Raw genomic sequence first — 14,708 nt, 5'->3', positions numbered from 1 at the left:
CTTACCTTCGCCTCTACCTCCCTCCACCTTCCTCTTTCTCTCTTTTCGTTCCTCTCGCGTCCTTCTCGTCCGTCTCGCTTTCCCCCGCTTTCTCTTTCTTTTCCTTCCCTCTCCGTCTCTCGCGCAACCGTGCGTCTATAGTCGATCGTTTTTCCCTCTTGCCTTCGTCTTTCTCTTCTTTCTCCTCTCTTCTCTCTCTCTCTCTCTCACACACACACACACTCTCTCTCACTCTCTCTCTCCTATCTTCTACTCTTCCCTCTTTCGCGTTTCCTCCTTTCTTCTCGCTTCCATGCCCTTCTTCTCGACGCTTCTCTCGATCGAACAGCACACGATATACCATGTATACGTACGTGATTTCTTTCTCCGCTTTGTTTCATCCTTTGTTTCATCCGCTTTTTCATCCTACATACGTTAATTTCAATTTCTTTTCTACCGCTAAGGATCTCTTCGTCCTATGCGACACAAGACTGCTCGATATCCAGATTAGCTGTTCAACGAACAAAGAGTCCTTTCTTCTGTATTTCGATATTATTTCGTTCGATCCAACCTTTTATTTAATCGTACACGGAATAGAATGTACGTGTCTCGCGTAAAAGATTTATACGATAATTAGCTGTTTTTTAAATGCCTCTCGCAACCGTTGATCTCAGATCGGACGGCTGATGACTCCATTTTTCCCGTTCCTTTCCTTCCGCCGACCTATCGTCCGAGCATGTATCGAGCGATTTTCTCCGTTCCCAAGGCTCGAACGATCCCAGGCGAAGTAATAGATTAACGAACCGAGTCTACTCGAATCTTCCTTATTAATAGATATTTCATAGAAAGAGTTTCTGCATCTCCCTCTCTCTCTCTCTGCCTCTTTGGTTTTTTCTCCTCTCGGTTCTTCTCGCCGGTAGATACAAGCGATCTCTCCTTCTTTCACAACGTTTCTATTTTTCTTTGCCGATTTGCCTGAAAGCATATACAATGCACAACTTCCCTCTCTTCTTATACTCTTATTCCGTTCGTTATTTTCGTCTCTTTTTCTATCACAATGCACTCCCACCTTCTCTTTCCACCGACGATTTTCTCTGTTCCTTTATCTTCGACCTCTTCCACCTCTTCCACCTCTTTGCTCCTCGTAGCCTTCTCCGCTCCTCTCTTTCATCCCGTTCCTCCCCTTTCTCTCTCGCCTCCGAGCCACCGGATCTCAACTCGGTTACATTTTCAAATATACTTGTCCCATCCACCGTTCCCCTTTTTTCGTTTTTCTTTTTACCTTTTACCGGTCCGACTACGATCCTTCGTTTCTTCGTTTTTCCAGCCGTTGCACTGCGGAGACACGCGATCGCAGCTCGCTGCACCACGAATTACGTATATACCAGTCGATGATATATCTACGTTTTAGGAACGATTCGACCAACGATTGGATGGATCAAATTATTCGTTCGATCGTAGTTTCAACCTTCAACGATGGTTTTTAAGCGTCTGTTCGTTTAATCGATCCTATCGTTTCGCGTGCGCAGGGATCCGTCGTCGATTTTGCCGCGAGTATAAGAATTAATTATTTCGTCATAGATAGGACAAAACGTGACCACGAAGAATAAAATTCAACGTAATCGCGATACTTTGAATCGGCGTGAAGATCACTGGCAAGAGTGGCGACGACGACGACAACGACGACGACGACGACGACGACGACGACAACGACGACGAAGTTAGGATAAGCAAGATAAGGAGATCGAGGAAGGGTGAACGAACGCGTGATACGATAAAACGTGTCTTGACGATTGCATCGTTCGATCGCGCTCGCACGACGGATAGATATTTTCCAAGACGCGCATCGTATTCCGATTCGTTCGTTACGTTCGCGCCAAATTACAAATATTTACTGTTATACAACCTGTGAATACGGTTTCGAGAATTTATCGTTGGAGACTGGCAAGTTGTACGTTGAAATTGTCGATCGAGTTCTATCTCGCCTAAATTCGTCGACTCGTCCAACGTACTTCCGACCATCGAGACAATCCTACGTGTATGTGTCGTATAGTATACGGTATACAGGACGTTTCACGCAACCGGGACAAGCCGCGACGTTTGAAACGATGGACAGAGTAAGGTTTCGTTAGAGAAATCAAACAAATATGCGCATAATAATAGATGAAACGCGTTACGTGGTGCGCGTGTCTCTTCTGAAATTGGAGACGTTTCAAAGATTTCGAGATCGTCTCTATCTTTTTTAACGAAGCTATAGGTTTTGTCGTTTTCCGCGGAAACAAAAGCATCGGGATGCAGTAAAACTCCATTTATCCGACACGATCGGGCGACAAGACGCATCGGATGATAAAAGTCCGATAGTTCTGCCCTTGCTTTGCCGTTTCTTCGTTCGTACGATCCATCGATTTCTAATATACCTTTGTACGCGTATCATCGGATGCAAGGTACGAGACACAGGGCCTGAAATTCATCCGCTTCGCTCGCAACACCCTGTATGACAGCGGGTCAGGTCGTAACGCAAGAAATCCGTCGATCCAACGTTTCCGTGGACCCGCGATCAGCGGTGTGGGTCGCTCGGCACTTAAGTTTAAGTTAAAGGGGGCCCGAGACTCGTTTCTGGTTTCTGACCGTTCTACTCCGGATCCTCGCCTCCTCGCCAGAGATCTACCTGCGACGCAGGGGGCTGATCCGTCCGCGAGATATTTTTCATCGCTCTAGGTTACGGGGTAAGTTACCGTGGTTGGCAACACTTGACTCCACGGTGCAAGGTTACGGTAGGCGGACTCTGTCTCCTCCTCCTCCTCCTCCTCCTCCTGCTCCTCCTCTCTTTTTCTCTCATCTCTCATCGTACAGAAAATATACCCATAAACTCTGGCCGTACATGTGTACACCGGGCATTTGGAGTTACACCCACGTGTATTTTACGCGCTCGCACACAGGCGCGCGCGCGCGCGCGCGCGCGCGCGCGAGCACGATTCCAGCGCACAAAGAAGCACGCGAACCGGGTGCAACGCGTGAAAGAGGAGGACAGGGTGCGAACGGGTCGGACAGAGAAGAGGAGACCGGTCGAGGAGGATGAAAGCGTGTTGTGAAAGGAACATCGAGTCGGAGTTTCGCCGGGGGAACGGGTGAAAGACGAAAGAGAGAAGAGGACGGAAAGGCGAATAGGTGGGCGAGGATGAGAGACGGCTGACGAGGAGGATGGGTTGATAAGTTGTGGGAAAGAGAAGGAGGGGGAGTAAATAAGGAGAGTCGGTTGTAGGGAGCCGTGGGACGAGCGAGAGGGAAGAAAAAGAGGGATAATGGTAAAAAAGGAGAAGAGTAAAAGGAAAAAGTCAAAGGGTAAATGAGCCGAGAGGCTGAAGAAGGAGGAAGGGATCGTGGAAAGGAGCAACGGAGAATAGAAAGGGAAAGGGTGAGTAGGAAAGGGAGTAAATAAGGAAGCCATGGGGGAATGGAAATGGGGAAGGTAGCGGAATGCGTGTTGGCTCTGCGTGTGCGTCTGCTCCTGTAGAAATACAAATACTCGCTATTTAACGCTTCGATTCTCGTCGTACGCAACGCAAAGTTTGTGGATTTTAACGCGTTCTAACGCTTATTTCGTATCTCTTCTGGGCCGTTTTATCTCGTTACGCATATTCGTTGACGCGTACGACGTAAATTCGGAATTATCGTAATCGGAGAAAGAAACGGCGATGAAGAGCCGAGTTAAAGCGTCGTCGAGCTATACGGGCGAACGATACGAAATAAAATAAAGGACGCGCGAGGCGGAAAATAAAAGGAAAAAAATTGACAACATGAGAAAGCAGAAGGTAAAGTGGAGAGAAGCGTAGGAAACAAGAGGGGAAAAAGGAAAGCAGCGAGAGGAAGAGAAGCTTCTGCGCAGCATACGTGCAAGTTAAACATACGGGAGACACTTGTCGGTGAAAAATGTGGATTTATCAGCAGTGCTTGTAAAGCGCGACAAGAAAAACGTTTTCGCTTCTGACACTGGGACAGCTAGGTTTTTGCGCGTCTCAGAAAACAATGTCGCGCTTTGGTGTCGACGCCATCGAGAGTTTAATCCCCTTTAACCGACTTTAACGATCTCAGCGGCCACCTATTTAATTTTCGGCTGCTTCGGCAACGCTAATTCTTTCGTATCGCTGGAAATTTTCGGATCGTCTACTCCGCTGAAAACCGTGCTCGAATCTTTTGATCGAACGTGGACGTACGATGGATTTTGGATACTCGGATCGATATTAAGCGATGCGAGGACACGCCTGTTCCAGGCTTTTATACGATCGATCGACGCGCAAGTTATTCGAGAGACGCGATTACACGCCTTCGCTGAATACGCGATAAAAACAATCAACGTAACGGCGTACGGACAGACTAGACGATAAATCCAGCTAAAAGTCATTAAGATTCCAATAGAAACCAAGTTCGGAGACACGGCAGCGGTTAGAAAAAATCAAGAGAAGCGAATGCCGCGGTAACGGCGATTGCTAAGCGACTGGTTTATGCGTATGTATGAGGCTCGAGCAGCGGACTCCAACGTTTACCATGCGACTCTGATAACCCAGGCCCGCCGTTGATAATGAGCTTTGTCGAGGAGTATCGATCGAACGGTCACGACTCGCGTTATATCGTGCAATTCGTACGATAAATACCTCGGTGAAAAAATAAACCATGGATTTCGGTGAATTGCGCCGTTTTTGCCAATCTAACTCTTTTATTTAATTATTATTCCGATCTGCGCGTAATGCTTTTCACTCGCTAATCTTGGATTTTTCGTTTCAACGAAATCGATAGACGTAACACCGAAGATCGTGGCGACAAAAGAAAAAGAAATAAAAAGAAATAAAAAGAAAAAGCGTTCTACGCGTAAATAACGCTACTTACGTATACGTTTACGTTTTACGAAATATACTTGAATATGCCCGATACGACGGTACGGATTTGCACCGAGATTACGATTAGACGCAAACTTACAATTAGAAAAGCGAGCAGCGTTGTATTCGCTGTTCGTTTCGGGGAAGAGCGAGTAAAAAAATTCGTGGCAATTTATCAGAATTAGTTGTGGGACGAGCAGAGTCTTTTTATGGCTTACCATAATTCACCTCTTTGTGCAACATTGGAGCGTGTGCGCGCTCTTTCGGAAAAAACAAAGCTTACGTAGTACGCGAGTACAACGAGGACGAAGCCAGAACGCGGGTGCGATGCACTCGACAAGGACAACTCGTGTTTTCATAAACTCCGTTAATGAAACACATGCGCGTAAAATGCTCCCCCTCCTCGTCGACGTTTTTTCCCTCCCTTCTACGCTCCACACTCTACTATTTCCAATTCAATGTGGCTTGAGAAAGCTAACAATAGCCTGACTAAATCGTCTCGGTATTTATTAGCGAATATCCGAAGAATTCTAATTCGATTCGCTGAATTCGCCTGCGTATAGACCTTGTCGTTTAGTGAAAACATCGAAAGTGCCGTTAATCAGACCGAAAAATAACGATGTTGCGAAGAAAGTAAAACGAAAGGACACAGCGATGCGGTTAAAATTTACTTTTCCACGGAGTACTTCGATCGCGACGTATACGGCGTTCTTTCGGCAAAGATTATCCTCCTTTCGATCGATTTTTTTTTTTTTTTTTTTTTTTTCTTATTAAATTCTGCCTCAGCCGCGATATAATTTGAGGTTCTTACCGAACGAACGCTACGACAACCGTCGTACGATAGGAGTTAAGTCAACAGATACGCTTTTGTCCACGATAAAAGCTTCTTATCATCCGCGTCTGAGTTCGTGTTCCCCTTCGTTACAATGACAATGAGAGGAGCGCTAACAGGAATAGAATAAATGTGGCGGTAAAAAGGTGAGTGGCGTCGAGTTTTATTCGTTCGTTCTGTTCGCGACATAATAAGCAGATAATGAAGCTTAACGTATTAAACAACGCGCGATAAGACAGATAGACGATAACGGTATATCGATAACAGAATCTCTCGGAGAGCAGTTATAAATTAGCAGTTGTAAATTAGTTTCAACGGTGAGAAAAAGAAATTTTTATTTCGGACGACGATGTATCGGGTTTTATCGTGTTCTCTGCAGGATCGGAATCTTTACAAACGTGTGCTCGTATTTACGGATACAAATATCACGTGCTACAGCTAAAAATAAAAGTAGCGCCGATGAAAGTAAATCTCTAACGATTCGTCGGACGTTGAGTTCTTTGCCTATGTTAACGTTACTTCTTTCTCTGAAATGCATCAAGTAAAATATGATGTAAATGAATTTACACGCTGTCTTTCTTTTTATCCTAAGATCGCTCTAATATATTTATTCGTTTTGGGAATTATACTTTACTATTGTAATTTGAACGATCATATTGAAATAATAGTTAACATTTCCAAGATAAAGCATTAATTTATCGCCGACAAACCGCTGATAAGGAATTATAACAGGGAAACTTGTCAAAGTAATTATTTACATTTATGCAGGAACGAGATTTCTCGTTTTATCCTCGGTTCGACGATTTTAAAAATACATTCCAGGCGTGTCGTATATTATTTTATTCGGATATTTGTTAAATCTCTTCGGGCCATACATGTTATTACATTTTATTCGAGGATTCACGCGGTAGAATTTTCTTATTGAACGCCTCCTGTTATCGTGTTGTCTAAAGATTTCCATAGATGATGCATCGTTAAAGGATCGCTGTAAACCTGCGTCATTTCGTATTTCTCGCGAGAATTTAATTTCGCATTTATCGACCAAAGCGTCGAAACGGAACTTACCTTATTTCGTTTTATTCGTTCACCGTTTGCCTTTTAGAATCACGATACGAAATAGTTTCGTTTAATCGTTTCGTGTAAAAAGACGAATAACGATTATCGATCATTTGGCGAACACGACCGGGAAAACGGAAACACCCTGTAGAGCGAACGGAGACCCGATGTGTTAGCGGAAAACACGGTTGAATCAGAAAGACGACGGCATGGCACTGCGTGCTGAAAATACGACACCCTTCTTCGCTCTTCTCCGTAGCTTTCATTGACCCGCCAAGGACTCGTTCGGTACCTTGCTTTTGTTGTATGTAAATTAACAGCCGAGAGACGCGAGAATACGAAAGGAGACGCAAAGACGACGCACGCGTCTTTCTCGGCGCTGTGCCCGCCGCTTCTTGTCCGCTCGTGCCAACTCAGTAACAGCAACAAACTCGATCGTACAAATTCTTCCAGTCGTCCAATTCCTGCTTTCACCATATTTTATGTTCGCGCTTTATTCTTCTCGTGTATCAGCCAAATGAATGGTTACACCTGTACACACCTACACCCGTGCGATTTAATTAGTTCTTTCACCTGCGCCGCGAACGATATAAAAGCCTGGAAATATGTTGGACGTGTCGCAGGTGTGGATGACTATATATTTGAAAGGTAATCGGCAATTGTCCGTTCTGAAACACAGCTAAACTTAAGTAGTTTACACGTACCTATGGATATAGAGTATTTATACATATATACATGTATATGTAATGTAAAATCACACTCGCATATACATACGTATATATATATATATATATATATATATATATATATATATATATTGCATATTTAATAATGTATCATTTTTATATTGCATTTTTCGGTTTCACGTTTCGATTTTATGGTCGAAGGAACTTCAACTTTGCGTTTCTCAAGTAGGGATACGTAGACACGACCTCGACCATGTTTCAAAATTATATGCTGTGCCGGTGGCATCGTAATTACGACTTGCAACGGTAACGAGCGTCAACGTTGTGAAAGCAACTAATCGAAATTGCGGTTAATGACCAAACCAGTTGATCAATTAACTTCGTCGCTACTATATCATTCGTCTACGTCATGTACAAATACTTTTATTCGCCTTGTCCGCTTTTGTAGGTGTAGAATTTCATGGTTTCACCGTTCCTTCGTTTCTGATAATACATCCGCCCTTTTGCTGTGGATCCAGCAAATAGAAATTTAAAGATCGATCGAAAACACGTAAACAGCGATACAATCCAATTTGGATATACTCGTGTATTCTTTTGCCGTTTTCCTGTTAATACCCGCAAAAGCTCGTAAAAGCGTAGTAATGAAATATCGAACGCGACTTTGTAATTTCGATTCTCTGGAACCTTAAATTAACTTTCCATGTTGTAAATAACAGGTGGGGAAAAAAGAAAAGGTGTTCGCGTATATTCGTGGCTCGGTTAAAACTTGCATTTTCGCGCACCTGAATTTCGTACAGCAAATTGCAATTTAGCCTCGTATTTATTGCACTTTCTCCTTCCTTTCGGCATAATTAATTTTTTTTTTTTTTTTTTTTGTACACGATTATTAAGATTATTTAAGACGTTTAAAGTTACCATGTTACTTAATCGCGTGCACGTATTTCCGTGCCTATCAACAAGTATTATGGTCTGCTTCTTGTTTTTATACGTTCTGTGTTATTTATTCGAGAATTTCATCCGATCGAAAGGGCCGTTAGCAGCTATTGCAAAGGAGAATTATTCGCGTGTCCAATCGTTCCGATCCTGCGTCCCAAAAATCAAGCAAGGACCAAAGACGTATCGTATTACCGACATCGAACGCGTCTAACAAAGTACTTACAGCCGTACGTGTGTGGATCCAGCGACCATAGCGACCGTTCGAACCGAAGCTACGCATATACTAAGCTATTTACAATTAACTAAACGAAGTTTCAAGCTGCACAGCTGGCGGCTGGTGGCGATGGTTTAAAAATTACCGACCGGCTCCAGGCCACGGCCCGCGCCAAAGCGAAGCAAGGCGCGACAAGGCGAGGCAAGGCAAGGCAACACGACGCGACGCGTGTTGGTCTTTTTACGAATGATTCGATGCCGCGTAACGGCTGCAACGACGCTTTCCGACGGATAGAAATGCTCGTCGTAACGGAGCTTTAAAAGCAGCAGTTAAAAGAACCTTCGGCGAGATATAGTCTACGTCGTAGTGGCGACCGCGCAGCTACGCGTAGGTAGGACACGCGGATGCGATACGTATCTGCGGCAATCCGCGGTTCAGGGCGAGCCTCGCTCGCACCATCTTCTGCTTCTTTACTAGAAAATTAACCTTTCGATCGTCTCGCCGATGTCGCCGCTCTGCGATCGTCCAACGACCCTTCGAATTGGCAACTTCTCGTAAAAATAAAAATAAAAAGCAGACGAAGAGATTACAGGAGCGCAGAAACGTACCAGTCGCGCACGAGTTAATTGAGTAATTGAGATAAATATATTGGGCAACGTTTGCCGCTGAGATGACTTTTACCTGATTCCTTGGTCGATGCTGTAAATGTCAGCAACGTTCAGCCGCGTGTTCGTGGTAATTTTTAAAGCAGCCTCTTTTTGCTAGCTACGCGATGAGCGATCGATCGAACGTCTGATTTTAGAGAAACGGCACGTTGCGAAAGATTTGCTTGTTTAAAGTAACGAGATGCGTTAGATACGATTTGCGCGTTAATGCTAATATTTTTTCGCTTTGCAATTTTTTCCCGAATATCTAATCTAAACGATCGTTGGGCCATTTCCTTTGAATTATATTTTCCCATCCAACTAGTTGAGTTATAATAAATACGCGCGTGCGTGGCGTATATGATACGTATAAATTATTCTACATTGTTGGTGAAACATCGTTAATCGTTTGAAACGTCATGTTCGATTAATGCTTTGATGCATAACGTTACGATTTTAATCACAAAATTGCCAACGTTTTAACCGTCGAAATTAATTGCCGAGATAACTTACGTTAGTCGAACTTAATCCTCCAAATAACCAAGGTAAATACTGTACTATAGTCGATTTTTCATTTAACAACGTTTCATTTCACATATGGGCAGTAACGTAAAACGAGTGAAAGTTGTTGCAAACGACGGTGGGCAGACCGAGCACGGGCAACAGTTAAAAGCTACCATAACCGGAGATGACATTCCTCTTTACTATGGTAATTTATTCCTTTCATTTTCCATAAATAATCCTTCTTTCCACATCCGAAGATCTCGATTCTTTTCATATGTAAACGAACGCGTTTCCTAATCGTTACACTGTTTTCCCCACTTCTCACTCTCGCACGATTAAATTCTAAGACGATTGACGTTAAATAAACACGTTAAATATATATATGCTACGTGTAATTAACGAAACGTATAATAATAAAATATATATGGTAATCAAAGAACTACATAGTCTATCGTGGAAGATACAGGCTAGAAAATGCAGAGACGTTGATAGCGTCGTTTCCTAGTAAAGTGCCACGTGGTTTCATATAGCGTGATACATACGGAGAAAACATGCGCGTGTCAAGTACAGATAGGAATTTTCGATGTATTTTTCACCGTGCCGTCGATTTATATCGACGAACGTATTCTTTGCGCGACAAAGTATTTCTCGAGAAGTATACTTTACGTTATTTGTTTGATCAAAAGGTATTAAAGCCGGCGTCCTCCTTGAGAATTATCTTCCACTACACGTGGATTGGCCATTTGCCGTACAATTCGTCATTGTCAGTTTCCAAGGAACAAATTGTTTACGGATAATTTTGAACGTTTGAAAATATTGCCTTATCGAGATTACGCGGCGCGCGTGAAATACGCACGCGCAAAGTACGAAAGATGTATCGGCGGACGTGATCGAGTAGCCTGTCAGCGTGCATCGTAATTGCACGCACCGAGATTTCTATTTGTCTCGCCGGACGATCTCTGTGCTCTCGGTCTGTGCCGTAAAATCGTTACACGTACGAGTCGTTGCTGAATTTTCCACGAGACCAGGAAACGACGTTTTATATCCAGCCTAAAACCTCTACCGAGTGACGAGTTTCGTTGGTTTAGACACTGCTGGAAAAATTCGCTCTTCGAACATACTTTTCCGATTAACGTTCGAATTAACCGATTAACGCTCTGGATAATACAGAATGGAGGAAAAATTCGTCTGCCATCGGAAGATTTATAACGCGAAAGTTAAAAATATCGGTTTAAAACAATATCGGTAAATCATGGCGGGAAATCGCGCCGAAGTCGGGAATACGGTAATTTCCGGTAGTAACTCAGCGCGGACGCGAAAAGTCATTGAAAATAAACGGAAATTACAGTCCGTACGTTCTCTATCCGTCTGTATGCAAGGTAAGGTCTCGAAAATACAAGCGAACATTGTACGTTCGCTCGGCTGGTAGCCGAAGTCGCCGGTTTGAAGCCTGAATGGCAGACGTTCGGCCGTATTTTATCCTCTCTTGTTGCTTCTTCAGCTTCACTGCCATTTCCAGCCGGCTCTCTATAACGTTTCATTATTACGGGCCGGCCACGCTGTCCGTGATTTATCTCGAGGCATACGTTTTCTTCAGAAAAGAAAGATCAAACGGCGCTACGAGCCTTCGTCGCGAGGATCTCCGTCACGAGATAAAGCGGTGGAATCTTTGCGATCGAGCGGTCCGACGAGACTAAGGACGCGGCGATAAAACCATGAAAATACTTTCGAAAATGTCGCTTAGCGACACCGTTACGTAAGATACGTGTCATGCTGTATTCGTGGTTAGGGGGCCGTGTAAAATCGGAGTAGAACGAGCGATCGATGGAACGATCAGCGGCGGCGGAAGAGAAGAAAGTCAATCGATATAAGTGGCGCAGCTTTCGAAAGCGAAAGTCCTCGTTGCTCGTAGCTCTTTCATACAGTCGTGTATGTAAGTACGCGTTCAAGCGCGATAAAAACATTGAGCAACCGGATGCCGGATGCCGTAGCCCTGGCCACGAAAATCGGGCGGCCTCTTCTCGGCCTCCTGCCCGAGGCCTTGAAGAGTTTCAAGCACTCGTACTCGGTTCTATTTTCAAGTGTGCCCATTGCCGGAGCCTCGCGCGAACTCTCCGCTCTCTACCGAACGAATTTCTCGATGTTACGGATTTTCCATGGGAAAAGAGGACCAATTTTACGATTCTACGTCGAATTATTACCGCGAATAAACTTACTATCGGTATTACCGTAGCTCGCGTTTCTTTCTCCTTCAACGAGTCGTGCAAACGACGCGTTAACCTTACCATGTAATTGCTATTGTACGTTAAAAAGCATCGCGATATGTGACTTTGATCGATAATCGCATATATTTTCCTGCGCTTAACCTGGTTCGTCCGTTGACGAAACGAGACATTCCGAATTGATTATCGATCGATAATGGTTGGTAATCGGCCAATCGCGGCTAGTACGAGAGTAGGACGTTATCGAGGTCGAAAAATACAAGAATCGAAACGATCGTATCGAGGGTTGACGTGCGAGGTCAAGAGGGATCAAAAGAAACGCTGTGCAAGCATATGAACACGCGGCTGACATCGGAACAACGAATTAATTAAACAATTAAATTCACCGCGCGATTATAAGGAACAATTAAGGTCGTACATCGAAGCGGAAACTGGTGTTCCCTCCGTTGTTCGGTTCAACTATCGTCGGGGTGACGTTTACAAGCTTAACTGGACGGTTACCAGTTTTTAGAATGAGCGTTTTTAGAATGGGCTTTTGTACAAAGAGCCGAGCATCCGACCGATTAAAGTTCGGGATAGAGTTTAATTGGACGACCGGGAGAGACAGAAGCGCGGCAACGAGCTGCTAATTAAGCAATTATCGTCACAGCCGATGCTACTTCCATTATCGCACCCGTCGGAAAATCGGCCGATATCGTACGGCTTGCCCGAACCGATTCGTTTTGGTTATATAATTTCATTTATGTATACGATCTTTTTGCAACGAGATCGAGATCTTTTTGCAAAATCGACGAAATAGTTTGATTCGATAATCTAGTTCTTTCGATGCAAATTTACCGTTGAATTCTATATCGTTTTGTAATATACACAGTATACGCGAGTCGAGTAATTTGTCTTTACTTGGTGATTCAAAGGAGAGTAAAATACAGCAAAGCGAATATATTTAATAACAACGAATTGGTGGAGTTGCGGCGTTGATGGTATTACAAGATAACGAGGTAACAAGTTTTGCTAATCGTTATTACGCCGACCTATTTTCCTATAGAGGCACACGAACGTCTATTGTATCGCATGATAGCTCGAGTGCTTTATTCTAATACCGGCTACCACAGCACGTATTCGTCGATCGATTTGGTGTAATGGAATTACGAGATTTACGAGATTTACGAATTAACCGCCATTCTACTCTCTGCTTGACAAATTCTACTATCGCTGAAACGAAATGAATCGTTATTTCGCATTTCGTAATATCGAGAAAATTGTATTTGGCATGCCGTGTTTACCGGTGTTTTGCTCTATACCGTGTTGACACACGTGATCTATCAAGTATAACAAGCGATATCGAATTTCAAGACAACCTCGATACGGTTTGTCTTGAAAGCCGATACTATTGGGTCGAGGTAGAAATGAAACGTCGTTTTCTCAAATAAAATTATAGCCACGCGTACTTTCTTCGAATTTCTTCTCCTTCATTTCTCGATTATACGTGGAAATTATGTATATTCAGTGGAAATAATTTCCGGAGTTATTTCCGGAAATAATTTGTTTTCCCAAATTTATAAGAGAGAAATACGAGGTGGAACACACGTCGTTGAAAAATAAAAATCTATCATCGATGTTTCGAAAGTATCGGATTTATTACTATCGGATGGTGGAGGGTGCGGTGGAGGGTGCAGCGGAGCGGTGAACGCGGAGCCCGATAAATTTGGCAACCACTGGATTATCGTAGGTTGTTCGAAGCGCAGTGGAAGACGCGAGAAGGCAAGAAGCTCCTTCCGAACAATATGCCAGATTAAAATGGAAAGTTGCGCGAGATTTCTGCCGTTACAATTGAAAGTGGCCACTTACCGCTTACGGAGCGACTTTCAATGTAATCTCGTCGGTGCAGCAGAAGACACGTTTGCAGTTCGCGAAAGTCGAGCGACGTTTATGTCGACGAGACGGGATTGCTACTCGTGTTTACGTGGTTACAGCCACGAAACGAGACGTCGTAACTGGTTGTGTTCCACTGAAAGCAGAAACTGGGTGGCAGGCCGTGGTTGCAAAAGGAATTCTCTTTGATTTCCATAGACTGAAACGAGATAGAAGTTTGCAAGAAAATAGATTTGTATCGGTTGATCGTTTGCTACGCATCTTTTTCGTTACTCTATCTGATAAAACGATATCTGATCGATTATTAGATTGTTTCGCGAATGACGCATCTGCGTCCTTTGCTCTTACAATTAAGCGACACTCGCCTCTTCTCTAGCGAGGAAATTTAAATGTCGCCATTATCCATTTCCTCCGATGCAAAGAAAGCTACCCGAAATGAAAATTTACAAATTATCGTCGACCGATTGAGTCAAAAATGGCTACTACGTGTTATTGTGGTTCGAAATCAGGGTAAACATCGTAACTTACGTTATAATTACCATATAGACCACTCACGCGTCTATGCAAATGCATGTTTTTATGCAAGGTACACGAATAAAGGGGATTTAGGAATCGTTCGTTACCGGAGAATCGAACGAATCCCTTCCTCTTTTTCGTGTAAGCACTGGAATATTGGAATTTTACGTATCGTATTGCGTATTTTCCGCATACGTATGTTTATATGTTATCTCGCATATATTTTGCGTATTTCGATATATCGTATCTGCGTAAACATCCGCAGACTAATTATTGCGATTGCCGTGCGAGCGCACGATATTGCAATCGTATTACCGCGTGAGTGCAGGGCCGCCGAATGATACGAGTCAGTGAATTTTAAGAAGTCGCTTCG

The 14,708-nt window shown here is 43.6% G+C and overlaps 1 long non-coding RNA gene across 1 annotated transcript; it reads left to right on the top strand.

The window, feature by feature from the left end:
• The first annotated feature begins 1,584 nt into the window (after window positions 1-1,584).
• LOC138185657 (uncharacterized) lies at window positions 1,585-4,818 on the top strand. Its single transcript, XR_011174693.1, has 2 exons — window positions 1,585-3,147; window positions 3,242-4,818. It is a non-coding gene; the product is annotated as an uncharacterized LOC138185657 (long non-coding RNA).
• Window positions 4,819-14,708: the final 9,890 nt, after the last annotated feature.

Source organism: Bombus flavifrons, chromosome 12, assembly GCF_040668555.2.
Source record: "Bombus flavifrons isolate JBK064 chromosome 12, iyBomFlav1_principal, whole genome shotgun sequence".
Lineage (NCBI taxonomy): Eukaryota > Metazoa > Arthropoda > Insecta > Hymenoptera > Apidae > Bombus > Bombus flavifrons.
The sequence above is the reverse complement of the archived record's forward strand: the minus strand, read 5'-3'. Positions and strand labels throughout refer to the sequence as shown.